At 39.5% G+C, this 26,474-nt stretch overlaps 1 protein-coding gene across 2 annotated transcripts in view; it reads right to left on the bottom strand.

Annotated features, from left to right (window-relative positions):
• DTNA (dystrobrevin alpha) overlaps positions 1–21,621 on the bottom strand; it is a 431,975-nt gene extending 410,354 nt beyond the window's left edge. Inside the window, exon 1 of one of the 2 annotated variants that reach the window (XM_060173679.1) lies at positions 21,413–21,621. The gene's annotated coding sequence lies outside the window, so the exon portion shown is untranslated. The remainder of the gene's footprint in view (positions 1–21,412) is intronic. The other variant, XM_060173699.1, reaches the window with a different exon arrangement.
• Between the last annotated feature and the right edge of the window lie 4,853 nt (positions 21,622–26,474).

The following is a 26,474-nucleotide window of genomic DNA, read 5'->3' as shown; positions in this document are numbered from 1 at the left end:
GTCTTACCACATCCTGTGATTTATAGTTATTCTCCAACCATAAAATCTCTATTCAGTTTCTCTTTCCTCAGAACAACCTTGTATCCAAGATTGCTTTTAATTTCACATGACCCCAGAGAAACTGCCAGAACACAGTAGACAGTGAATCCCCCATGGTAGAGAGGATGTGGTAATGACAGTGATCAATCCAGACATCTGCATATGCATCTGTCTCTAACAATACTGTGTGACAAGATCTCCAAAATGCATCCTCTTCATGTGATGCAGAGATATCCCCACCCTTTACTCCAACTATCTCCATGACTGACATAAATTCTAGAGAAAAAAAATCATTTACATGTAATAGCTAAAACCATTAATGTGTGACTTGGAAGATTACTAAGATAAAAGAAAATAAAGTGTAGGCATGGTGTAATTTGTTTGTTTCAACCACAAAACCAGACATGGAGCAGCTGTGACTATTCAGGTTAAGGATACAAAATAATTTGAAATAATGATATCATTAAGGTGTATTTAGCTAAAGACACAGTCAGTGAGCAATAGTATTTTAATTTCTTTACTATATAAACTTGAAAAATACTTATCCTTAAAGCAATAAAAATATTAAATATCATAATTTTTTCAAAATCTCAAATAAACAAGAAGCATGAAAAATTTAAGTGTAGTGTAGAATGCAGATGTTGGAGGAGTTACTCAGTAATTATGACTGCTAGAATGAGTTGTGTATCAGAACCACTTTGCTGCTTTACTACATCACTGGGCTCCAGCCCTAGAATTTCTGAGTCAGTAGGTCTAGTGTAGAGTCTTATACTTTGCATGTACAAAAAGCCCCAAGGCAATACTGTTTCTAACTGTTTGAGAATCAGAGTCCGAGAACTATTATTCTGAGAAACTCAAGGTTAAATATAATACTCCACACCTGATTCATCTTTTGGGAAAACTTCTCTAGATTAGTGTCCTTCTTGATTTCCTCTCTGTCAGCTCTTATTACCCAGCACATTGGTTTCAAGGAGAAAATTCTCAGTCCCACCTCTGGTAGTAAACTGACTGACTAGTGATCAAAAAAACCTGACAAAATCAGTACATTTGCCTTTAAAACATAATTTTACATCAAATGAAATTAACAGAAATGTTTGCTGGTAGTTGCTCCTCAAGAGTTTAATTGGGGATTTTTGTACCTACTATTTTCTTCTCAAATTACCAACATTTCTCCATACTTTTTCTGGTTCAAAACTGCATTACAGACAGACAATATTTCCTGGAAGTATAAAACACTTAGACAGAATACAGTAAGCATTGGGGGGGGGGAGTATGGTTCCAGAATCTTGCTACAAAAGACAGTCTATGAGAATCCCAAACCTTTCTATTGCCTGTTGCAATGGTTTTTCCAGAACTGAAAGAAGCACTGACTTGAAGAAGTAAAAGTAATCCCACCCGCAGGGGGAAAGCTTCATAAGTGGTGAAGCAGGGTTGCAGGTGTCTCTCTGTCTCTCCCCCTCTAGATCATCCCCTCCCCTCCTGATTTCTGGCTGTCTCTAGCCAATAAATAAAGATAATACCAAAAAGTAAAAATATATTTTTTAAAAGTGAAAAGTACCTGTACATGACCCAGAGAACTGAACACTGATAGAATATTCTGTGAAACTACCTGTATCATCACTCCAGAGTTTATACAGTATTAATGCATATGTTATTTATAATATTAAATATTAATAATAATATATTTATTTTAATATTATAAATAAGCATTATTAATAGATAATAAATAGAATTGTTTATTATTCAGAAACAGATCAGCAATAATCTCCTGAGATTCATTCTTTGAGGATCAATGTTGAGTGATACTTTTTGGCTTGCACTTGTATAAATCATATGGATCACATTTCTGTGAAGATGGAATGGAAGTACTTTTCCTTATTTTTCTCATTCAGTAAAACTAAACTCCCTAGTCCATATATGCAAAATGAAATTTACCAACACTCTGTAAACTAGAGAGAGAAATTATCCAGGGGCTCCCAGGGACTAAGGAATTGCAGGACTGTGATTTCTCTGTTTTTCTGTATTGCTTTATATATCATCGACTTGGAGATAAAGAAACTGGAAATGCCAATAGGCACGAATTCAAAAATGGTTAGTAATAGAAACAGAAGTTTGTTCTCTCCAGCCAAAGACCAAGAAAGCACAACATAGCAAAACAATCACATTTAAGAAATAGACAGTAACTGTTCTATTATAGTCATGTTAGGCAGGAAAAAGTACAGCTCTGCTACATGTTATCAATAAAGACTGAGTGGGCCAGCCTTAAGGTTCATGATTAGTCAACAATTTGTTTGGTGTTATATGTTAACTCTTCTTTCAGCCACCAGGTTCCAGATGCTACCATGATGTCAACCAGACTTCCCTGGGCAGAAGATATGTCCTGGAGCCCCACTTCCCGAGAGCCCCACCCCACCAGGGAAGGTGAGAGACAGGCTGGGAGTATGGATCCACCTGCCAATGCCCACGTTCAGCAGGGAAGCAATTACAGAAGCCAGACCTTCCACCTTCTGCACCCTATAATGACCCTGGGTCCATGCTCCCAGGGGGATAAGGAATAGAAAAGCTATCAAGGGAAAGGATGGGATATGGAGTTCTAGTGGTGGAAATTGTGTGGAGTTGTACCCCTCTTATCCTATGGTTTTTGTCAATGTTTCTTTTTTATTTTTTTAAATTTTCAAATTATCCTTATTTATTTATTGAATAGAGACAGCCAGAAATTAAGAGGGAAGGGGAGATAGAGAGGAAGAGAGGCAAAGAGACACCTGAAGCCCTGCTTCACTGCTCATGAGGTTTTCCCCCTGCAGATGGGGACTAGAGACTTGAACCTGGGTCCTTGAAACATGTGCGTTCAACCAGGTACACCACCACCTAGCCCCAGTGTTTCCTTTTTATAAAAAAAAAATTTTTAAATATGGTTATCAGATAGACCACAATATAATTAAGAGCTTAAAACTTTTAACCCAGCCTTCCCTACTTCTCAAAAAATAGCAGAGACACTAGAAATGGAGCAATTGATAATACTGCAATAGCTAATAAACTGAAATGGAGGAGGAAGAAATGGTGTCCTTCCACATTTTAGTCACCTCTGACAACAGTTACAAGGGGCTGATGGTGGCACACCTGGTTAAATGCACGTGTTACAATACACAAGGACCTGGGTTCGAGCCCCGGGCCCCACCTGCAGGGGAAAAGCTTTGCAAGTGGTAAAACAGTGCTGCAGGTGTCCCGCTGTCTCTCTCCCTCTCTATCTCCCCTTTCCCTTTGATATCTGGCTGTCTCTATCCAATAAATAAATATAATAATAAGCAACAGTTATAGGTCAACTAGGGATTTACTATTTTATTTCTAAAGTAGGATTAGATGCCACCTAGGAAGTGGTTCAGTGCTAGTGTGTAGGACCTACATTGATCAGTTTTCTAGTTCTATCACTAACATCATGCCAGAGTAATGATTTAACCCCCCACATACATTCTATTGTTAAATAAATAAATTTATACAGGAATGAGAGGGGGGAAAATTGATTGACTGTCTCAAACATTTTAATGCACAGACCATAGGCTGAGTCTTCGATATGTTGACTCTCTTAAAAGCTTATACCAGGGAGAACAGAAGCAACCAGTGGCACAGCTATATACAAAAAATGTCAAAGGACATAAATTATGGTGATACAGCAAATCTTAACAAAGGGATATTTCAAAGTTAACCCAATGGCCAAATAATGTGATTATAGCAATAACGATCTATTGCCTTCTTAATCCCTAAGACAGCAGGAAACTCCTGCTTCCTCTATAGAGCCTATATTTCCCCCAGTCCTGGAACCTCTAGGGTGGGGCTCATTTTCCTGCATGCTTCTCTCAGTTCATACCAAATGATATTGCATCTGCCGATCCCAACCTAATCAACACAGCTAGTACCACCTCAGCATGCTTCACTTCAGACTGTTGTTCAGACACATCAGGCTTGGAATGTCAACCCTTCAGCCTCATTACTAGGGTGAGACCTTTCATTTCATAGGATTCTCTAATTCCATTCCAGGAGGTTCACTTCCTAACAAAGTCCCAAAACCTAGATATAGGCCAGGTCCCATGAGATAGAGCATATGTTCACATGTATTCATAAATAAGGACAAAATATATACCTGAAAGCAAAAATACACAATAGTCTGCAGTGAGTCAGTATAAAGTTCATAGTGAAATAATGTCTACTTAGACTTAGATACCCTCCTGACCTAATTCCTATTACACTTCCCTCACTCACTCCGAAGCTAACCTGCAAAAGCTGAATAAGGGCAAGAGACTGGCATACTTTTACAATGACTCTTTAGTTATTACTAGGCCACCCCATCAGCTGGGGCCCTATTCAGAGAGTCCTGAGATACCCAAACAGACATTTTGGGCCTAGACCTCAAATAATTCCCTCTCTCCATTTTTACCGGTCATCTCTATCAGGAATAACACAATAGCCCCTTTGTGGGCCCCTATAGGACCTTGCCCTCAACTTGGATCAACAATTGTAGAGAATGTTCCATTCTCCAAAGGGAGGCTGGACAACATACTCTATGCTACACCTGAGGAAAATGGGTCCTGATATTGGGGCAGCTTGGAATGTTCCTACTCATGACCATACAATGTGAGCTCAGGGATGCAGAGGTCACATAGGCTCCTAAGCTGAATATGGGCCCCAGATCAGATCAAATCAATGGGGTTTATAGTCAACAGTATTTATACACCATTCCCTTATTTGGGAGCTACTCTCTTCCCTGATCCAGCCTTCTGGTCCTTTTTTGCAGCCATGACATCATCTCCCCAAACAATAACTTGGGCCCACCGGCATATCAGATTTCAGGCTCAGGGCAAAAAAAAAAAAAAAACTAGTATAGCCACAGGCCCTTTGGAATATAACTAAAATATGCCTACTAGCTATCTACAAAACAGACTCTCCCAACTCTTCATCTGCACTATTCCAGTTTTTAGGTTCATGAATAATCAGTAATTTGTTTGGCTTTGTATGTTAACTCTCTTTCAGCCACCAGGTTCCAGTTGCTAGCAGGATAGTTGCAACCAGACTTCCCTGGACAGACAACCCCACCAATATGTCCTGGAACTCAGATTCCCCAGGGAAAGAGAGAGTCTGGGAAAGAGAGAGTCAGGCTGGGAGTGTGGATCAACCTGTCAACGCCCATGTTCATCGAGGAAGGAATTACAGAAGCCAGACCTTCCACCCTCTGCACCCCATAATAACCCTGTGTCCATATTCCCAGAGGGTTAATAGGAAGCTATCAAAGGAGGGGATGGGATACGGAGTTCTAATGGTGAGAATTGTGTAAAGTTGTACCCCTCTTATCCTATGGTTTTGTCAGTGTTTCCTTTTTATAAATTAAAAAAAAGAAAGAAAAAGAACAGAAAGAGAAGCATAATAAATAAATAAATTTGCAAAGGAATAAGAAGAGACTAAAAAGGAATAAAAGAAAAAAAAGATTTTGTGGGGGAGTCTAGACTTTTACCCACACAGAGGTAAGGGAGGGATCTAGAGATTTCCCAGCTGATAGTAATGTAGTTCCTTACACCCAACTCAGTAGGTTGTCAATGGAGACTTTTAGAGGAACTTGTACTTCCACCTAAGCCTGTAAGAGGCTGTAGCTTCTCCTTCTTTCTCAATTGTGTAATTTCAAAATAAGGCGTATTGAAGGCCTAGGACTATCAACATAGATCAGTATGAATCAGGCCAACTCCTGCTCCACCTGTTGTCACCAGAGGCCACAGGTAATATAGAAAAGATGCACTCCCAACTCTCCCAGCAGGGAGAAATCAACTGATCCTCATCAGTAGGGCCCAAAACTGCTTACTCCCCACCCCACATCTCCCTACGTGATAAGACTATATGAGAAAACTGTGCTTCTAGCCCCCACTTAAATGAGATGAGGTGTTGCCCAGATGATGTTAGTGGAAACTACCTAAAACAGAAAATTTAAATAAGATCCTGGGTCTTCTTAACATAATAAGAAAATGACCAGTTTCTGATTGGAAATCATTGATCATACCAAAACCACAGAGACCTCAGAGTGTGTGAACAAAAAGTTGGCAAAAATCAGTAATTGGATGACATAAACATTAGTTATCTTACAAAGTCTAAAACAACAATAACTTCAGTGAATTACTATGGACATATTTATATGAAAAAGCATAAGGTATCAGCTAAGAAACAGAATATATAGGAATAAAGAGAAATTTTAAAATTGAATAAAATGAAATAACCAAATATAAAATACTGGAGGTGGACTGTGTAACAGAATGGAAAAGAGAAAATAATCTGTGAAGTGGGCAATGAGACAACTGAAATTACCTAATCTGAACAAAACAAAAATGGATTGAAACCAACATCATCCCCTCTGTGTAGCCTGAATAATAGCTCCCACAGCTACTTGGGTTGGGTCCCACCACTTGAAACTTTTCAGATTAAGTTATATAGCAAAAGGGACATTGTAGACATGATTAAACTTAAGATCTTGAAGGAGTTTGTCCATGCAGGGCCTAACTGCTGGCTCCTTCAAAAAAGGGATGCAGAAAGATAACTTTAGAAAAGGAAATGGGAGATACCATAACAGATTATGACACATGTCATGACAGAGATGTGACAGGACAGGAAACAATGTGAGTAGAGAATGATGAGTCACAGAATGCAGTTGATCTCAAGAAGCTAAAACAACAATCAAATGCATTGACCTCTAAAGACTCTGACAGAACCATCCTTGCCAACATTTTGGCTTTAGTGGAATTGATTTCTGACATTTGGCCTCTAGAACCATAAAACGCTTCAGATTTTTTGTAAGGCATCACATTGTAGTAATGTGTTACAGCAGCCATAGGAAACTAATACACTGTAGGACTGTAACAAAAGCACTAACACTCATATCTTTTTTTTTTAATTTTTTTTATATTTATTTTATTTATTCCCTTTTTTTGCCCTTGTTGTTTTATTGTTGTAGTTATTATTGTCGTTGTTGTTGTTGGATAGGACAGAGAGAAATGGAGAGAGGAGGGGAAGACAGAGAGGAGGAGAGAAAGACAGACACCTGCAGACCTGCTTCACCGCCTGTGAAGCAACTCCCCTGCAGGTGGGGAGCCGGGGTTCGAACCGGGATCCTTATGCTGGTCCTTGTGCTTTGCGCCACCTGCGCTTAACCCGCTGCGCTACAGCCCGACTCCCTAACACTCATATCTTAAAGACCTGAACAGGAAGTAGAAAATAGTCAAGACCAAAAGAATTACTCAAAGGAATAATGACTGAAAACTTCTCAAACTTTACCAAGTACATGCATAGATGAACAAAACTGAATGAACTGTAATGCTAAAAATAATAAGCCCAGAGGCCGGGAGGTGGTGCACTTGGTTAAGCACATGTATTACCAAGCCAAGGACCCCAGTTTGAGCCTGGGCTCCCCACGTGCAGGGGGTCCACTTCATGAGAGGTGAAGCAGGTCTGCAGATGTCTTTCTCTCTACCTCCCTGTCCTCTCTCAATTTCTCTCTGTCCTATCTAATAAAAAATATTAGAGAGAAAAGAAAATGGACAAAACGGCCACTGGAAGCAGTGGATTCACTCATAGTCCTGGCACCAAGCCCCAGCAATAACTTTGGTGGCAATAAAATGAAAAAATTCTAATAATAATGATAATATGGCTCATTCAGTTAAGTGTACATAGTACAAAGCACAAGGTCCCATGCAAGGATCCAAGTTCAAGCCCCCAGCTACCCACCCGCAGGGGGGACAATCACAAGCAGTGAAGCAAGTCTGCAAGTGTCTTTCTCTCTCCCTCCCTATTTCCCCCTCCTCTCTCAATTTATCTTTGTCCTGCCCAATACAATGGAGAAGAAAATGGATGGCCACCAGGAGCAGTAGATTCATAGTGCTGGCACCAAGCCCCAACAATAATCCTGGAGGCAAGATGATAATAATAATAATAATCCCAAACAGGTCCACACAACGGCACAGAAGATTCAAATTTATGACAGTTAAAAACAAAATAAAAAACAGTAAAAAAGAAATAGCTTATAACTTTTAAGAGAAAAATAAGACATGGCGGTAAATTCACTCTTAAAAAGGGTGATCCCAGAAAGTAGCACAATATTTTCAAATGCTGAAAGGAAAGTACTATCAGCCTAGAACCATATACCTGGTTAAAATATCAAAACATTATAAGATGAAAGAGGACAATGACTCTTTTCTGTGGTAGAGAGAAAGAGGCAGTGAGGCAGATAGAAAGTGAAAGACACCACAGTACCAAAGCACTTTTCAGAGCTGTGGAGGCTGGGCTTGAACCTGAGCCCTGCACAAGGCAAAGCAGTGCACTAGCCAAGTGAGCTATTCCATTGAACAAGTAATAAGGTTTTGCCATCAGCCTATCTTCCAGTTCTGAAAGAATAATTATAGGAAGCTAAGAAAGCAAAAGAAAATAACAAAGGAAAGAAAATGATTTCAGGCACAACAGGAAAGTGGAGTAATCTAAGAAAACATAAATGTAAATTAAATGTGGTAGACTTTCTCTTCTCCATCTTTCTAAACAATACTTGTTAGTTTAACACATTCTAACACTGATGTACTTATAAATGTATGTAGATAAAAAAAACTTATGACAACTATTGGGTTATAGGAAAAGCCATGTTGTAATTTTTTTCTGTTTTTCTATATGCAAAAATTCATCATAAATTTTCCAACAACCTAATATATTATATATGAAAGAGGACAAAGGGACATAAAGATAGTTTATCCTCCCCAGGTACAATGTGCTATTTTTGTGTTTATTCTAATTGTCTGTCTTTCTTTCTCTCTTACTCTCTAACCAGAAAAAAAAAAAAAAGAAGAAGAAAAGAAAAGACAGTCTAATGGAAGCAATACACATTTTCATGCACAAAGTTCTGGTGGCAGAAACCTTCTCCTGGGGCTATATCCAGAAAAAAGGACACATGTCTATGCACACTTACATTTACAGAAGCATAGTTTGTAATAGCCCAAACTTGGAAGCAACCCAGATGACCAATAATAGATGAGTGGCTAAGAAAGTTGTGATACATACATATAATGGAATATAATGCAACTATCAAAATGATGAAGTGATCTCCACTACACTATCTTGGTCAGAACTTGAAGGTATGTTGAGTGAGATAAGCCAGAAAGAGGACCAATACCAAATGATCTCACTCATAAGTAAAATGTAAGGAAAAAAAAAAACAGTAGAGGAAAACTTGAGGTGCCATTTGGACTGGCTGTGGTACACTGCAACAAAGCAGAGGTCTCTGGGAAAGTTGGTAAATAGATGAAATGAAGTAACATTGGGTACCAGTATATTATGAAGGAGGAGCCCTATGTTGGGGGAGCGAGTCTCTCCCAGACACCCATCAAGGGGAGATGAGAGGTTGTGCCTATGTGTCAAAGGCTATGTTGCAAACTATTAACAACCATTTTTTTTAAGTCCTGGTGGCAAAAAAAAAGTTTTTAAAGTATTGAAAGTATTGAGTTTGTATGTTTCACTGTCACTGTTACTGACAAAATGATATTGGTAGATTAAAAATCCTATGTATGTGATGGAAGACTTAGAACAACAACTAAAAAAATTTATCTATTAAAATATATTATAATGTATTAGACATTATAGGCAAAAAATGACCTATAATTGATCAAGTAACCACTTGGAAGGCAGAGGAAAAATACCTAGAGAAAGAAAAATGGTAATCATAAAGATAATAATTGACAATTACAATAAATGAAAATTGTATAAATATACCAATACAATGACAAATATATATATATATATTAAACATATGAGAAAAAAATGTTGCAAGAAAAATGTCTGTATTAATTTCAGGAGCAGTAAATTTAAGAGTAAGTAATATAAACCTTAAAGTAAAAGTATGCAATAATCTACAGTCACTCAATAAGTGCAGCAAGCAAGTTGAAAGAACTAAAAAAAAAAAAAAAAAAACCACCATAAAGTACTTAATCAAATAGTTTCTACTTAGACCTGGATACCTTCCTCACATGCTTCATATTTCACTTCTCTCATATTTCACTTCTCTCATTTACTTTAAGCCTAGCCCTGTCAGATAGAGTAAGGACTACAAAAGCTGGCTAGGGGCAAGTGACTGGCACACTTTAATGATGGCCCTTTTGGCCACTACCAAGCCACTCCATCATCTGGGGCCCTAGTCAGGGAATCCTGAGATTCCCACATAGATATGATGGGCCTAGACCTCTAACAGATCCCTCTTTCCACCATCACTGGTCATCTCCATCATAAACATCATAAATCCTCTCGTGGGCCTCCACAGAAGCTTGCCCTCAATGTACAACAACAAGAATGATAGAAACTGTCCCAGTCTCTGAAGGGAGACATTTTTGGCCCATACCCCCAGGGGTATACAACAGAGGGAGTCAGTGGTAGCGCAGTGGGTTAAGCACACGTGGCGCAAAGTGCAAGGACCAGTGGAAGGATCCCAGTTTGAGCCCCCCGGGATCTCCACCTGCAGGGGAGTCGCTTCTCAGGTGGTGAAGCAAGTCTGCAGGTGTCTTTCTCTCCCCCTCTCTGTCTTCCCCTCCTCTCTCCATTTCTCTCTGTCCTATCCAACAACGACATCAATAATAACTATAACAATAAAACAAGGGCAACAAAAGGAAATATTAAAAAAAAATAGAGGGAACCTTTCCGATGGAGGGGAGGGGATTTGGATCTCTGGTGGTGGGAATTGTACCCCTCTCATCCCACAATCTTGTCTATCATTATTAAATCACTAAAAAAAAAATAGCATAAGGTTATTGGTGGTACAATTTTACAACTTATAAAATATCTATGATTCACTTTTGTCATCCTCAGTTCCTAAAACATTTCATTTTGTCTAAACAAAAGCATTGTTTCACTGATTTTTTCCCTATCACTCTTCTCTTTCATTTACTGACTTCTGATTTAAATAAAATATTTAACAAATTGTTAAGTTCAACAAATTTCCAAGATAAACGATACTTAAAATACGTATTATGAAAATGGTATATTAGTATCTCATTGTGACTTTAATCTGTATTCCCTTAATAAATAAAAATGTTGTCTATATTTTCATATGATTACCCTCTGTAGAGTTCCTAGGTGAAATATATCCAATGCCTTTTTTTTTCCATTTTTTAAATGAAATTTTTGGGTTGCTTTTTTTCCCAAATCTTTTTATTGGGGAGTGTTTACAGCAAAATTCTTGACACATGGGTACAATTTTTCATCTCCCCAACACAGAAGTTTGCAAAACACCTTCAATTTAGATCCTTTTCCACCACTGTTCACCAGAATCCCAATATCCTCTCCATCCATGCCTGTTCTTTCTCCTCCCACCCCCATTGCTTTGATGCAAACCACCATTTCCAGTGCAAGTTTCACTTGTGTTTTCCATTTTTTTAATTACTTTTTAAGACACTTCCATTGGAGAACACCTGATAAAATGAATCATGAGATTTTGTTATTTTCTAGTGTCAGTGTATCAATTCTTTTTTTTTTCTCCTCTTATTATTACAGAGACCGGGCCCTTCACACTTCTACAGGCAGCTACCATCTTTTCCCAGTAAGTCTAAGGCTCTTTGTGTCAATTCTATAGTGAAGCATAAATCATTTAAAAATTAAAAATGCATAGGGCTGGGTGGTGGCAGGCTTAGCATATAGTACAAAGCACAAGGACCCATTCAAGGATCCTGGTTTGAGCCCCCGGCCCCCCATGTACAGGAGGGTAGCTTCACAAATGTGCAAATGTGAGTACTATTCTTGACTTGTGGTTACTGTCAAATAGGCTATCTCAGACATTTAAAAGAAATCATAATTTGGGGGGCTGGGCAGTAGCTCAACGAGTTAAGCACACATGGATCGAAATGCAAGGAGCTGCATAAGTATTCAGGATCAAGCCACCAGCTCCCCACCTGCAGAGGGGTCACTTCACAGGCAGTGAAGCAGGTCTGTAGGTATCTATCTTTTTCTCGCCCTCTCTGTCTTCCCCTCCTCCTCTGTCTTATCCAACAACAATAACAACAATAATAATAACAAGGATAAGCAACAAGGGCAACAAAAGGAAAAAAAAATAGCCTCCAGAAGCAGTGGATTCGTAGTGCAGGCACTGTGCCCCAGCAATAACCCTGGTGGCAAAAAAAAAAAAAAAATCATAGTTTTGGGGCTAGGGAGACAGCAAAATGTTTATGCAAAAGACTTTCATGCCTGAGGCTCTGAGGTCCCAGGTTTATTTCCCAGCACCACCATCAGCTGGAGTTAAGCAGTGCTCTGGTATCTCTGTGTCTTTCTCTCTTTATCTCTACTGTTAAAATAAAATATTTTTTAAAAGAAATCACAGTTTTCATTATGAGTCCTGGACAAAACTCAGCCCCCCATTGAAAAAGAGGCATATCAACAGTTTCACAAGTTCATTATCTACTTGGTTTTCCAAGTGGCATTATGCCAGAATTCCCTTCCAATGCTGATGTTCTAAAGCAGGTATTCTGTCATCTTTTATAAGAAATCTTCAGTAATTTTAGATGATAAAACTCAGGAAGGATACTTGTTTGTTCTATACCAATATCTCAGTTCTCTTCTAATTAGATATGTAATCACACTTCTTTTCCACCTTAAACTTAGCGATGGACATATGATTTGCTTTGGCTAATGAAATAGAAGTGCCAAGTGCTGCTTCGTGATGTATGCCTTAAAAACTTGTGGATGACTCACCATATGCCTGTGTCTATTCAAGACAGAGAATATTTTTAGATGATGGGAACTTTATTAAGTCCCTAAGAGAAGTAGATGTCAAATAGAACACAGCATTAATAAGAGATAAATCTTGGATCTATTCAGACTTTTGTTGTGACTTCATACCCTAAATGATAATTGATATATTCTACATTTACAGTAAGGACACACAACACACAACTCAACAAAACTATGATATGACATTATAATATCAAACTGTAAGTTCATGTTTATGAATTATTCACTGTGTATCTGACAATATCCTCCACTCTTACAATATACATACTAAAAAAGTAAAGCGCATTCAATTCTTGCACCTCTCCCCCATGATACAAATAAGAGCAGTACTTGTAACTCCATGACATCAAGCTTTTCACGAAGCTGAGCACACTGAGAACTGATTTGATCCATTATTAATAGGACTACAGGTGTCACAGAATTTTTTTCTTAAAAAAAAAATTAGTACTAGTGTTTTAACAGTCATTTACAAAATTATAAGATTTCAGGGGTAGATTTTCACACCCCATCCACATATGTTATGTGAAAGTCATCATTGTTGCCACCAACTCCTGTGCTCTCCCATAACCATCAGAGTTCTCACACCACCTAAGAGATAGTTCGGTTACCCTTTTCATGAGCAAGTTCATTTGTCTGGGATATTATCTATATCACATATATGAAAAAAATCATACAATAATAATCATACAATAATTAATGCTCTAAACACATCCAACTTCTTCTAAGAAAACAGTCAGGGGAGTCTGGTGGTAGCGCAGCGGGTTAAACGCATGTGGTGCGAAGTGCAAGGACCGGTTTAAGGATCCCGGTTCTAGACCCCAGCTCCCCACCTGTAGAGGAGTTCCTTCACAGGCGGTGAAGCAGGTCTGCAGGTGTCTGTCTTTCTCTCCCTCCTCTCTGTCTTCCCCTCCTCTCTCCATTTCTCTCTGTCCTATCTAACAACAATGACATCAATAACAACAATAATAACTGTAACAACAATAAAAAATAAAAAACAGTCACACATTTACATATGTACACTAGATATGAATTGCTATTTAGGGTCAATATTAACATTAATCAGACTAACAGCATATTATCCACAGTGTGTAAGGATAAAACCCATTGCATAACATTTATACTCAGACACTGTGCAAAGATCTTCATATGAATTAGAACATCTGACTAATCAATACTTCATTTTATGACTTTGCCATCATGCTTAATGACAAATGTTATCTGTCTCTGGTCAACATTATGTGGGTGATATTTAAAATCACTACCTTTTAAACCATATCAGTTACCATGAGTCATGTCAAAAGATTCCAATGTAAACATTAACAGGGCTTTAAACCTTTTGTTTACCAAATGAATGTAAGTAATGCTTGTTGTTGTTGTGTGTGTATATGTGTATTTATGTTGTTTTGTCATTGCTGGGGCTTTACCACTTAAGGCAACTTTTTTTTTTTGGGGGGGGGCAGCAATAGGGAGACAGATGAAGAGCAGGAAACACCATAATAGTACTCAAGTTTCTCCCAGAGCAGTTGGGATCAGTTTTGGACTAGGGCTCCCTGCAAAGCAATTAACCTTCCAAGTGAGCTATCTTGCTGGCCTTAGAACAATTTTTTTTTTTATCTTGGACTGCATATTCCAGACAAAGACTTGTTGGAAGAAGGTAAACAAAACTTTTTTAAAAAGTTAAGCTTATTCTGCGGCTGTATGGTGGCACACCTGGTTGAACGCACATGTTATAATGCACAAAGACCCAGGTTCAAACCCCTGGCCCCCACCTGCAGGGGGAAAGCTTCACAAGTGGTGAAGCAGGGCTTCAGGTGTCTCACTGTCTCTCTCCTTCTCTAGAGCCCACTTCCTCTTAATTTCTGGCTGTCTCTATACACTAAATAAAGATTTAAAAATTAAGTTTATTAATATTCATAGACTTCTGACTGTTAAGGATATTTCCCTAATTATTTGAAATGCTCAAGTATGTATGCGTTATTATAAAATCCAGTAGTTTCAAGAGGTATTCAAATTAAAATTTTTGAGTTTTAGAAAATAGGAGCCAGGTAGCAGTTCACATAGTAGATACCACAAATAGCCATGTGTGAGGACTCAGGTTCAAGCCACTAGCTGTCAGACAAGAGTACCTGCAGAGGAAACTTCACAAGCAGTGCACTGATGCTATAGTTGTTGCTTTTGTTCTCTCCTCTATCTCCATATTAAAAAAAAAAAAAAAAGGAAAATGGCTTCTGGGACTGGTGGAATAGCTTAGAGACCAATCCCAAACAATAACTCTGCTGGCAAAACAAACAAACATGACTTAAAGAATAAATAATGAGATATTTTTCTTTTTTTTTTCTTTTTTTTTTCCTCCAGGGTTATTGCTGGGTTCGGTGCCTGCACCATGAATCCACCGCTCCTGGAGGCAATTTTTCCCCCTTTTTGTCGCCCTAGTTGATGCAGCCTCGTTGCGGTTATTATTGCCATTGTTGACGTTGCTTTTGTTGTTGGATAGGACAGAGAGAAATGGATAGAGGAGGGGAAGACAGAGAGAGAGGGGAGAGAAAAATAGACACCTGCAGACCTGCTTCACCGCCTGTGAAGCGACTCCCCTGCAGGTGGGGAGCCGGGGGCTCCAACCGGGATCCTTACGGTTCCCTGCGCTTTGCGCCACGTGCGCTTAACCCACTGCTCCACCGCCCGACTCCCAATGAGATATTTTTCATGATCTCACAGTCACTAATCTTTACTAGACATATAGATAGATAGATAGATAGATAGATAGATAGATAGATAGATAGATAGATAGATCTTCTTTAGATTTTTTTCTTTTGCCTATAAAATGGGAGTAAACATTAGTATAAAGGAAGTTCTATTTTTTCCACTGATATTTATTAAAGTAAAAAGTAACTGAAAGTTTATATTAGGAGTGTTATGATAGGAGTGTTATGATCTCCAACAACAATGGAATTTAATTTATTCATGACAACATGAATCAGAAAGTCAGATTGTTGCATTCGGTAGAGTACACATTACCCATGTGTAAAGGTCCAGGTTTAAGTCCCTAGGGATATCTGCAGGGGCAAAGCTTCATGAGTAGTGATGCAGATGTCTCTCCTCTCCCTTTCTATTTCTTTCTCTCACCCCTATCAACAAAAAAGTAAGAAAGAAAAAGGAAAAATTTGTCATGGCTGGAGGAGCTGGAGGCTCATCCTATAAAGCACACGTGAACAAGGACCCTGGATCAAGGCCCATCCCCACGTGTAGGCGGGCAGCTTAACTAGACATGAAGCAGTGCTACAGGTGTCTCTCTATCTTTCAGTAGCCCCCTTCCTCTCAATTTCTGTCTCAATTAAAAAAAAGAAAGACAAGGAAAGAGAAAGAAAGAAGACCATGAAATCAGAATACAGTTGAGTTTGGGGTTCATATTTATTTAACATTGTCATGAGTATTGCCCTCATAGTTCCCCTCTTGTTATATAAAATATGGATAATGGTAATGTTGACAGAATCCTGAAACTATGATATATGAGACTGTGATAAGATCATACAGAGCTTACAGAATGTCAAGAAGATAGCAATTAGTTGGCATATGTTTGTCTTTAATTTAATATTATCAATATTCCCAGGATATTCAACATTTAATATCACCTATCTTACTCTGATGACTCTTCTCTTCCTATGGAAAAAATAGGATCTTAGGAACTGTGTGATTAATAATTTCACTTGTATTTGAAGACATATTACTACTTCAGCAATGGAACACTCAAGTACACATGCACACGCACACACACACACACACACACAAATAGCATTTTAGAATTTTGAAAGCAATCAAGCCAAAGAAGACAAGGATTTCTTTTTTTCCTTTTTTTTTTTTTTTTGTCTCCAGGGTGTTATCACCAGGGATTGATGCCAGCACTAGGAATCCACTGCTCCTGGCAGTCATTTCTTTTTTTTCAGCTAGGACAGAGATAAATTGAGAGAAGAGGAGAAGATAGAAAGGGAGAGAAAGATATCTGCAGACCTGCTTCACCACTTGTGAAGCACCACTTGCGGGGACTCAAACCCGGATCCTTGCATTTCATATTAAGTGCCCTTAACTGGGTGCACCACCACCTAGCCCCAAAGATTACCATATTTCATCAAACTTGGATAACTCCACACAGATAGAATAATAAGCAAATATGGGAAGCACATGCTATATGAGCTTTAATAATAAGGGTAGAAGAATTGTACACCTTCTAATAGCCTCAGGTGGGTAATGAGTAGAAACTGTTTCCCAGTGACCAGAAAATTGTAGATCGGGAGTCGGGCGGTAGCGCAGTAGGTTAAGCACAGGTGGTGCAAAACAGAAGGACCAGCGAAATGATCCCAGTTGCAGCCACTGGATCCCCACCTGCAGGGGAGTCACTTCACAGGCAGTGAAGCAGGTCTGTAGGTGTCTATCTTTCTCTCCCTCTCTCTGTCTTCCCCTCCTCTCTCCATTTCTCTCTGTCCTATCCAACAGCAACGACATCAATAATAACTACAAGAATAAAATAACAAGGGCAACAAAAGGAAATAAGTAATAAATATTTTTTAAAGTTTAAAAAAAAAGAAAATTGTAGATCAGCTCAGAGAAAGCATGATGGTTATGCAAACAGATTATCATGACTAAGGCTCTAAGGTTCTACCTAGGTTCAGTCCTCCATACCCACATAAGCCAGAGCTGAGCAGTGCTCTAAGGAAAAAAACAATGTCATTAAAAAGTGTAGAGACAACCAGAGTAAGACATAAGTCTTTGGTTCAGAAAAACATTTAGAAAAGTATTAGAGAACACTTGACTTATGTCAACACCTTCTCTGTCACCCTATTCTAAGCTTTGTGTCCTGTCTGGTCCAGATTCTATATGAGTTATTCTTATATAATTCTTTCTTCCATGAAGCACACCTCAACCTTTTGTTTGCATAATGTTTATGTATGTAGCTCTAGTATTAAAGTCCAATCTCTTTGTATTGGCAGGACTCATCTTTCTGAGTGCCAGTGACCCCCAGTGTGCAGCACAGCAACTAGAACTGAGTTATTCTCAAGAAGCAGAGACAGTAATATCTCCCAAATCTAGAAAAGTGGGATTTAAGAGGAAAAAAAAAAAAGAAAAGAAAAGCCATGTCAAATCTACCAGCTGAGATAAAAAAAAAAATAGTAAGGGATATCTTTATATTAATAGACAACTAGAAAAAATTGGATGCGTCAAGTCTATTAAGAAAGAATATGTATGTGGCCAGGTGGTGGTGGACCCGGCTAAGTGCACACATTACAGTGCTCAAAGTCCTAGGTTCAAGCCCCTGGCCCTCACCTGCAGGGTAAAAGCCTCACAAGTGGTAAAGCTGGTCTTCAGGTGTCTCTCTGTCTCTCTTCCTCTCTACCCACATCCCCTCTCAAGTTCTCTCTGTCTCTATCCAATAATAAATACACACATACATAAGTAATATGTATATATCACACAATCAATGGCTTAATAACAAATAAACAGTTTATATAGCAATAAGACTTGAAATAATAAACTTCAATTTCAACATCAAAAACACCTGGGTCTCATGCCATGCAACAATTTTGCCTATTGCACTGTAGCATTTTCACATAATAGAGAAACATAAAATGGAGAATGGAAGAATTCAACCACTGAAGATCTAGATAGATGTATGTCTTATGCCCAAGGTAATGTTTCTATATAATCCAGTTCAATTCGGGTCTCTTTGCACTTATAATGTTGAGTAAGTGTAATCTGAGATAACACTGGATTTAATTAAAGTGAAAGACAAAAATTAAGGAAGTCTACGAATGTTAAAATAATTCTGAAATTCATTATGTGAAGAAGCATTTAAATGTACTTGAAGAAATAGCAGAGACAAGGGTGACATCTGTCCAGTAAGATGAGTATTATGAGAACTCCATGATAAGCCCTAGTGAAGAGTATTTCGCTACATATATGTTGAAGTTCACTAGATTGAGGCCTTTCTTCACACTATGGTTCATTTAAGTGGAGATTTTTGAAGTAGTCTTAGAACTAAAGAGAAAAAGCAAATTTGATTTCATTGCCACATTCCTTTGTATAGAATACATAAAATTGGCTAAGAGGCATGACACACTTGGAAACCCTCAAAATATATCTTGCTTTTAATCCTTCATATTTGAAATAGGATTATATAATTCTTCTTTTAAAATTGTCCAACCTCTTTTCAGAGTGACTAGATTAAAGATGATTACAGTCAAGTCAAAATTCTGCAAAATGATATTCTAGAGATAATGACGGCCATACTTTGAAGGAACTCAAACTAATACTTTAGGACGTTTAAAATCAAGTGCAAATAAGTATATAGATATATCTATCTGCTTTGTACTGATTAATTTTATTGATAAAGCTCAATTGTTAAAATTGTTAACTCGAGGAAATTTTCAAATTGTGACAAAAAGAAACTACTCAAAAAAGGTAGGAAAAAATTAAAAAGAGTTAATTAACCTCAGAATTTAGTGCACAACCAAGTGGTTCATCTTGATACAGAGATGTGGTCAATATATGAAATGAGGAAGACTTTAAAGTCAATGGGTTCCTATATACATATATATTATGTACACATGTATCTACGAGCCAGTTAACAGTATAGCAAAAAGAAGAATAGACCTCTAACATTCAATAACTGTATGACCTTGGGTATCTTACTTCACTTCTCTAACTGGATTTCCTCATCTTTAAAAAGTGGCTAGTGAGGGAGTCCGGCGGTAACGCAGTGGGTTAAGCACAGGTGGCACAAAGCGCAAGGACCGGCATAAGGATCCTGGTTAGCGCCGCGGGATCCCCACCTGCAGGGGAGTCGCTTCACAGGTAGTGAAGCAGGTCTGCAGGTGTCTACCTTCCTCTCCCCCGCGCTGTCTTCCCTCCTCTCTCCTTTTCTCTTTGTCCTATCTAACAACGACGACATCAATAACAACAACAATGATAACTACAAAAACAATAAAAAGGGCAACAAAAGGAAAAATAAATAAATCTAAAAAAATTAAAAGAGGCTAGTATTTTTATCTACCCCTTTCTATATAATGTTATAAGAAATGACTTCAAAGAAGTGAATAAATAAAAGCCTAAAGAATTGTATTGGAACATATGGAAAGCTGTTTTTTTTCCTAAAGTTGTACCTTTGAAATGAGCAAAGTACGTGTTTATTTTTATAAAAGAAATAATTATGCATGCGCCGAGCGCCCAGTTTACCATTAAGTAAAGGAAATACAAACACATTAAATATCAGATGATCATAGTAGATAGAAGATAGCTAGATTGCAAAGATGACCTCAAAGGACCATTTTTTAAATGAACTAAACAATAGTATGCCTTACAGCAAGTGTGTATACACACACACACACACACACACATACGTCTCCAAATTCTATAATTATCTTCTCCAAGCCATACTTTAGTCTACCCCAATTGTGTCAAAGAGTAAAGTTTCACTAAGTCCCAGACACTGTACCACTAAGTCCTAACACAGCCTTGGCCATCCCTCTTTCCATGGCTTTGGTCTTTGGACAGACACTTCACTTCCCACTTCTGCTGCTGGACGGAACCCCTCAGCTCTCAGTCCACTGGGAAACTCCAGAATGGAAAACAGGTTACAGAAAGTGAAGCCACCCACTGCCAGTGCCCATCTGCCCTCCAGGGCTTCCCAGTGCCTAGTACCCACCCCCCACACACACACTCAACCACCCCGCTGGCCACCGCAGTGCATTGCAACACACTCAGCCGCCGGCTGGGAAGGACCCCATCGCGGATTTCCCGGCCAGTCCTCCCACCCCAAATCTGTTCCCCAACGTGTCGTCCAAAGGAAGGTAGCCACGCCACCTGCCACCAGCTCAGTCCGCGAGGGCGACCAAGAGGACACAGGAGACGACAGAAACAACTCATCCCGGAGATGTAGGGACCAGAGTGCCATAGGCAGCCCAGGAGAGACGCAGCGGCGGCGGGGGCTGTGGCGCCGGCCGGCGTGGCCTCTGAGGTGGCTGAAAGGTACCTGGCCGCCCCCGCCCCCGCCCCCGCCCCCGCCCCGGGGGCCAGGCCTACAGTCGCCGCAGCTCCCGCCGCCCCGCGGGCCGAGGCGCCGCCCGCCGCCCACCGCCCGATGAGCCGCCGCGCCGCAGTCGAGGCTGCAGCGCCCGGCACATGCTCCGCGCACGCCTCGGCCCGCGCCCGCGCACAGGTGGAAACCCCGCGAGTGGACGTCGGGCGAGCTCCTTCTCCCGCTGGCGCTGGCCGCCGCCGCCCGCCGCCCGCGTGGGCTCTTGACTTTGCCGGCTCCGCGGAGCCTGCCCTTCGCCTGCCTGCCGCCCAGCCCCTGACGGTGCCGGCGCCCCGCGCGGTGGGCGGCCGAGCTCCCTGCGCCTCCGGGGCTGCACGTCATGGGCACCTCCCGCCCCGCGTAGCTCCGCCGCGCCGCGCCGCACCGCACCGCACCGGGCGGCCGGGGGCAGAACGCAGCAGACCGTCCGGACGCCCACTCCTCGCCCCGCACCAGAACCCGCACCCCTTCACCCCCGTGCCCTCCCCCACTCCGCAGCTGTCAAGGAAGCCCACGCCGTGCACACACCTTGGAATGGACGGGCGCCTCAGCCACCGACTCGCCAAACTCTTAGAAGGTGTCCATTGGTCTGCCGGGAGGTTTGGGCATGGAGTAGGAGCCGCTTTCTTATTATTTAATAATGTTGGAAGTGCCGGGTCCGCTGCCAGAGTTGTGGGTCATGTGGGCACAGCAGAGGCTGGCTGCTGCCAGTACCAGGGTTTCCTGAGGATCCTGAAACTATGATCTCATCCTCCTCATCCGCCTCCCCCGCCCCTCTCTCCGCGGGCGCGCACGCACAGCACACACACACACACACACATGCACTCACATGCGCACACACACACTCACACCACATGCACTATTCTTCCTGGACCGAAATATTCCTCCAGGGATATAGTGTTCACGTTCTTCTTTAAAAATTAAAAAAAAAAAAAAAAATCTCTCCGGTAGAGTTTTTTTTTCTTCCAAAGCTTGATTTATGGGCTTTGTTTATTTCTTACAGTTTTACCTCACACGTGCAAATAATGCGAACAGAGATTCAGAGCTGAAAATAAAATGAATTGTTCTCTGATGTCGACCCAGAATTTTGTCAGAACCCGAGGTATCAAATAGTACACTTTCAGTGTCAAGCAGGGGCAAGGATATGTATGCCAGGCTTGGATAGGGAAGAGGAATCATATTTGAGACATATGCAGTGGGTTTCTTTCCCAAGCTGCAAACATTTCCTAAACATTACCTCATTTATTTGCAGAGCATCTTTGCAGAGGAGGTGGATGAGAAGGCAAATAGTATTGTCACTTCAGATAGAAGCTTAGGTCAGATAACATGACTTATCCAACTACACATAAGTCAGTATCTCACTATAAATATTAATTGAACAGCTAGTGATAGGCTGTTTTTTCACAATAGTCAATTCCTAGAAACTGTAATGAATATATTCCTGATTATTTTTTAATTTACTTCCAACTTAAGACTGAATTATCCTATATGTATATGTTTTCTTAACATTTCTCTTGTATATATCTTCATTTCATGTACTCATAATTTTCTTTCTTTTTGGAGTACATGTTTGTGTTACACGTCTGTGCATTTGTGTTTACTAGCGTTATTTTAACTGTTAGTAATTGAAAATAGTTTTAGTTAATATCTTGGGTATAGTCACCAATTTTATAATGATTTGTATTTTTCATTATTGTCCATTTTCTTTTTCAAAGATTTATTTTCATTTTTTTATGAGAAAGAGAGAGAGATGGAGAGACTGGGACCCCAAGGCAACACTCTGTCAGTTGTGATGCTCAGGACCTCACACTTCAGAGTCCAACACCCTATCCACTATGCCATGTCCCAAGTGGCTTTGTAACACCATCCTATATCTCTAGTGAAGAGCTGTTTAATGTATGGAGCCTGAACTCCATTAGTTAACATATAACTATTGATTTAAGATATACATATACATATATATATATATATTATGATCTCCAGGTGAAATAGATTTTGTTATTTTTGGAATTATGGACTACCAAAAAGAAACTTCAAGATGCACACCTTTTCTTTTACACATTTAGTTTTTTTGCCATATAAAATGTTTATATTTGTATGTGTGTCTCATATTTCAGTCTATCTCTGGCTCTTAAAACATTCAGCAGCCAACTTGATATATTATCAACTGCGCAAGCACAGAACTCAACATCAAGACAGCTTCTTTATGATCTTAAAAGTTTTCACTGAGAATGGCCAAGTAGCTTTTCCTCAAGTGTGTGTAAGAAAATTCAGTAGTTAAAACAGAAATATTCTGTAGGAGAGAGTGAATCAGAAGAAGGCATAGAAGAAAAAATGGGACAGTGAATTTTACTTATAGAAGTCCAGAGTTGCAAAAGTATTTTTATTTCTTTTTAAAATATTTTATTTATTACTAGATAAAGACATAGAAATTGAGAGGGAAGGGAAAGACAGAGAGGGAAAGAGACAGAGAGACACCTGCTTCACCACTTGGGAAGCTTTCCCCCCTGCAGGTGGATACCAGGGGTTTGAACCTAGGACCTTGAGCTCTGAAATGTGTCGGATTAACCAGATGTACCACCACCTGGTCCTCTTATTTCTTGAGTTAGACATAGTATCTACCTTTAGGATTTTATAGCACTGTCTGCTGTCTTTTTTGTTGTTGTTGTTGTTGTTGTATTTATTTATTTAGTCTCTTTTGTTGCCCTTATTGTTTCGTTGTTGCAGTTATTATTTTTTTTGTTACTGATGTCGTTGTTGTTGGATAGGACAGAGAGAAATGGAGAGAGGAGGGGAAGACAGAGAGGGGGAGAGAAAGACAGGTCTGCTGTCTTTTATGCTTGCTGAGGTACATAAATTTCTTCTGATTAACTAGATGTCTTTTTCATTCCTTAATATGAACAAGTTGTTGAGGGAGAGCATCTTACATTTTCTAAGACAACAACAGTATTTTTACACACAAGAAGTAGATTCTAAGCTTTGCTATGACACATACTTGCAAGTTCTGATATTAATCTTTGGGTTCAAAAGTATTTTTTAACATCTTATTTATTTTTATTTTCCCTTTTGTTGCCCTTATTGTTTTTATTGTTGTTGTAGTTATTATTGTTGTTGTTGGATAGGCAGAAAGGAAGAGAGGAGGGGAAGACAGAGAAGGGGAGAGAAAGACACCTGCAGACCTGCTTCACTGCCTGTGAAGCGACTCCCCTGCAGGTGGGGAGCCAGGGCTCCTATCCTTGCGCTTCGTGCCACAAGCACTTTACCTGCTGCACTACCACCTGACCCCAATATCTTATTTATTTTAATGAAAGAAACAGAGAGAGAGAGACCAAAACACTGGTCAGATCTGGTTTATGGTGGTGCTGGGGATTGAACCTGGGACTGTAGAGCCTCAGGCATGAAAGTCTCTTTGCATAACCATTTTGTTTTCTCCCCACCCCGGGTTCCAATGTCTTAAGTTAATGAAAAAAAAAAAAAGCATAAAGTTACCTTGGCGATCAATAAAAACTAGACTTTAAATTTCATCATGGAAAGTTAGAGACTATGTCAATCTTTTGTCTACTGTGTTTGTAAAGTATAAAATAATATCTAATACCACATAGATGCTAAGTATTTAGAGTTGTCAATGAATAGACATTTGGTAATATACATTTAAGTGAACCCAATATTGTGAATCCAGCCACTAGTAGGTTGGTTTGTTTTTGTTTTCGTTTTGCCAGAACACTGCTCAGTTCTGGTTTATGGTGGTGCTAGGGATTGAATTTAGAACCTTACAGCCTTGGGCAGGGAAACCTTTAGCATAACCATTAAGCTACTTACTCACCACAGAACACCATCTTTTGACCCACTGAAATGTATAAATTGTCTTAGGCATTCATGAAACTTGAGGAATGTAAGTATTTACATTCATAAATACCAAGAGTGATGATTCAGTCTCTTTTTTTTTTAACTTTACCACTTCAAGATATAAACTGATACCATAGTGTATGTTAGCATTCATTTGCCTAAGACATTCTGCATTGGGGCATGTTGCTATGAACTGTTGGAGAGTAACTAAGTGCAGGTGAGTACAGATGAGTGCTCCTTGTTACCTGAGAGAGACTGAAGTCCCTTGCACACATTATAGGAGATTGCCTATAACTAAGCTGTTTCTGGAAGTACAATAATCTCAGTGACTCCTTGGTTGATCTCCTTGCCTAACACCCTCAGGATGAATAATAAATATTTGTATTCTCTGTGTTCTCCTTGAACTGAAAGAGAGAACACAGTTAAAGAGGTGTGTAAGCTGTGTTATGTTTCATTTCCTAGTGTTAGAGTGATTAAAGCAGTTACCATTTCAAGTAGCTGTGATTCCACTTGGTACTGGCAATTCATTAATGACAAAAGATGATGCTTCACCTCTCTCAGTGGCATCACACCAGTGTGCCCTTTACTCTGGGGAGAATATGTTTTCTCAATGGGCCATAAACAAAACACAAATGTTTTAGAAGAAAGTTAAATTCACTGTCACAGAAGAAGCAATGGGAAAAAAAAAAAAAAAAAAAAGACAGCTGTAGAGTATGACTTTTAGAAGAGAATCTGCTTACTTTACTATTAAAATTCTTTTGAACTCCCTATTTAAATTGTTTTGGAGATCAGTGTCTTTGCTTAGTTATGTTTGAGATCTAGAAAGTATTGACATGTAAACAAGGGTGATTTTTCCATTAGAGCTCACACATTAATTACCATGCATGAGGACTGGGTTCAAGCACCCCAAGGGAACACTTTGCATGACAAGTTCATGAATCTGTGCTAAGGTGTCTCTTCTCTCTCTGGATTTGACTCTACTTGAAATTTTATGAAGTAAAAAGAATCCACAGGGAGTGGTGGAGAAAAAAAAAACTATAACATTTAATTTTTGTATGTCAATTAAATGAGCAAAAAAGGGATTAGAAAGATGAAACCTAACTAACCAGATTGTAATTTTTTAATACATAGCACATAAGTGAGTAGATCTATAATTAAAATGTATTACTTAAAATGATTTTTTTAACCTTTTAGAGTTTTCATTTAAAGATAGTTCAGAGTCGGGGATCAGGCGGTGGTACACCGGCTTAAGCGCACATAATATGAAGCACAAAGCCCCACACAAGTATCCCAGTTCGAGCCCCCGGCTCCCTACCTGCAGTGTGGGGGGGTCACTTCACAAGTGGTGAAGCCTGTTTGCAGGTATCTATCTTTCCCCCTCTCTGGCTTCCCCTCCTCTCTCAATTTCTCTCTGTTCTATCCAATAAAAATGGAAAAAAATGGCCACTAGGAGCAGTGGATTCCTAGTGCCAGCACCACGCCCCAGAGAGAACCCTGGAGGCAAAAAAAGATATTTCAAAATGTATATTCAATGACAATATACTTACTGATATACAAATTTTCATCACTAACATGATTCTCTTTATTTGTGCCACAAATATTGTGTGTGAATCTCCTGGTTTATTATTATTATTATCTTTATTTATTTGTTGGATAGAGACACCAGAAATCAAGAGGGAAGAAGGTGATAAGAAGGCAGGGAGAGAGAGGGAGGGAGAGGGAGAGGGAGAGGGAGAGGGAGAGA

This window comes from Erinaceus europaeus, chromosome 15, assembly GCF_950295315.1.
Source record: "Erinaceus europaeus chromosome 15, mEriEur2.1, whole genome shotgun sequence".
NCBI lineage: Eukaryota > Metazoa > Chordata > Mammalia > Eulipotyphla > Erinaceidae > Erinaceus > Erinaceus europaeus.
Note: the sequence above shows the minus strand (reverse complement) of the source record. Positions and strands in the feature narration are given on the sequence as shown.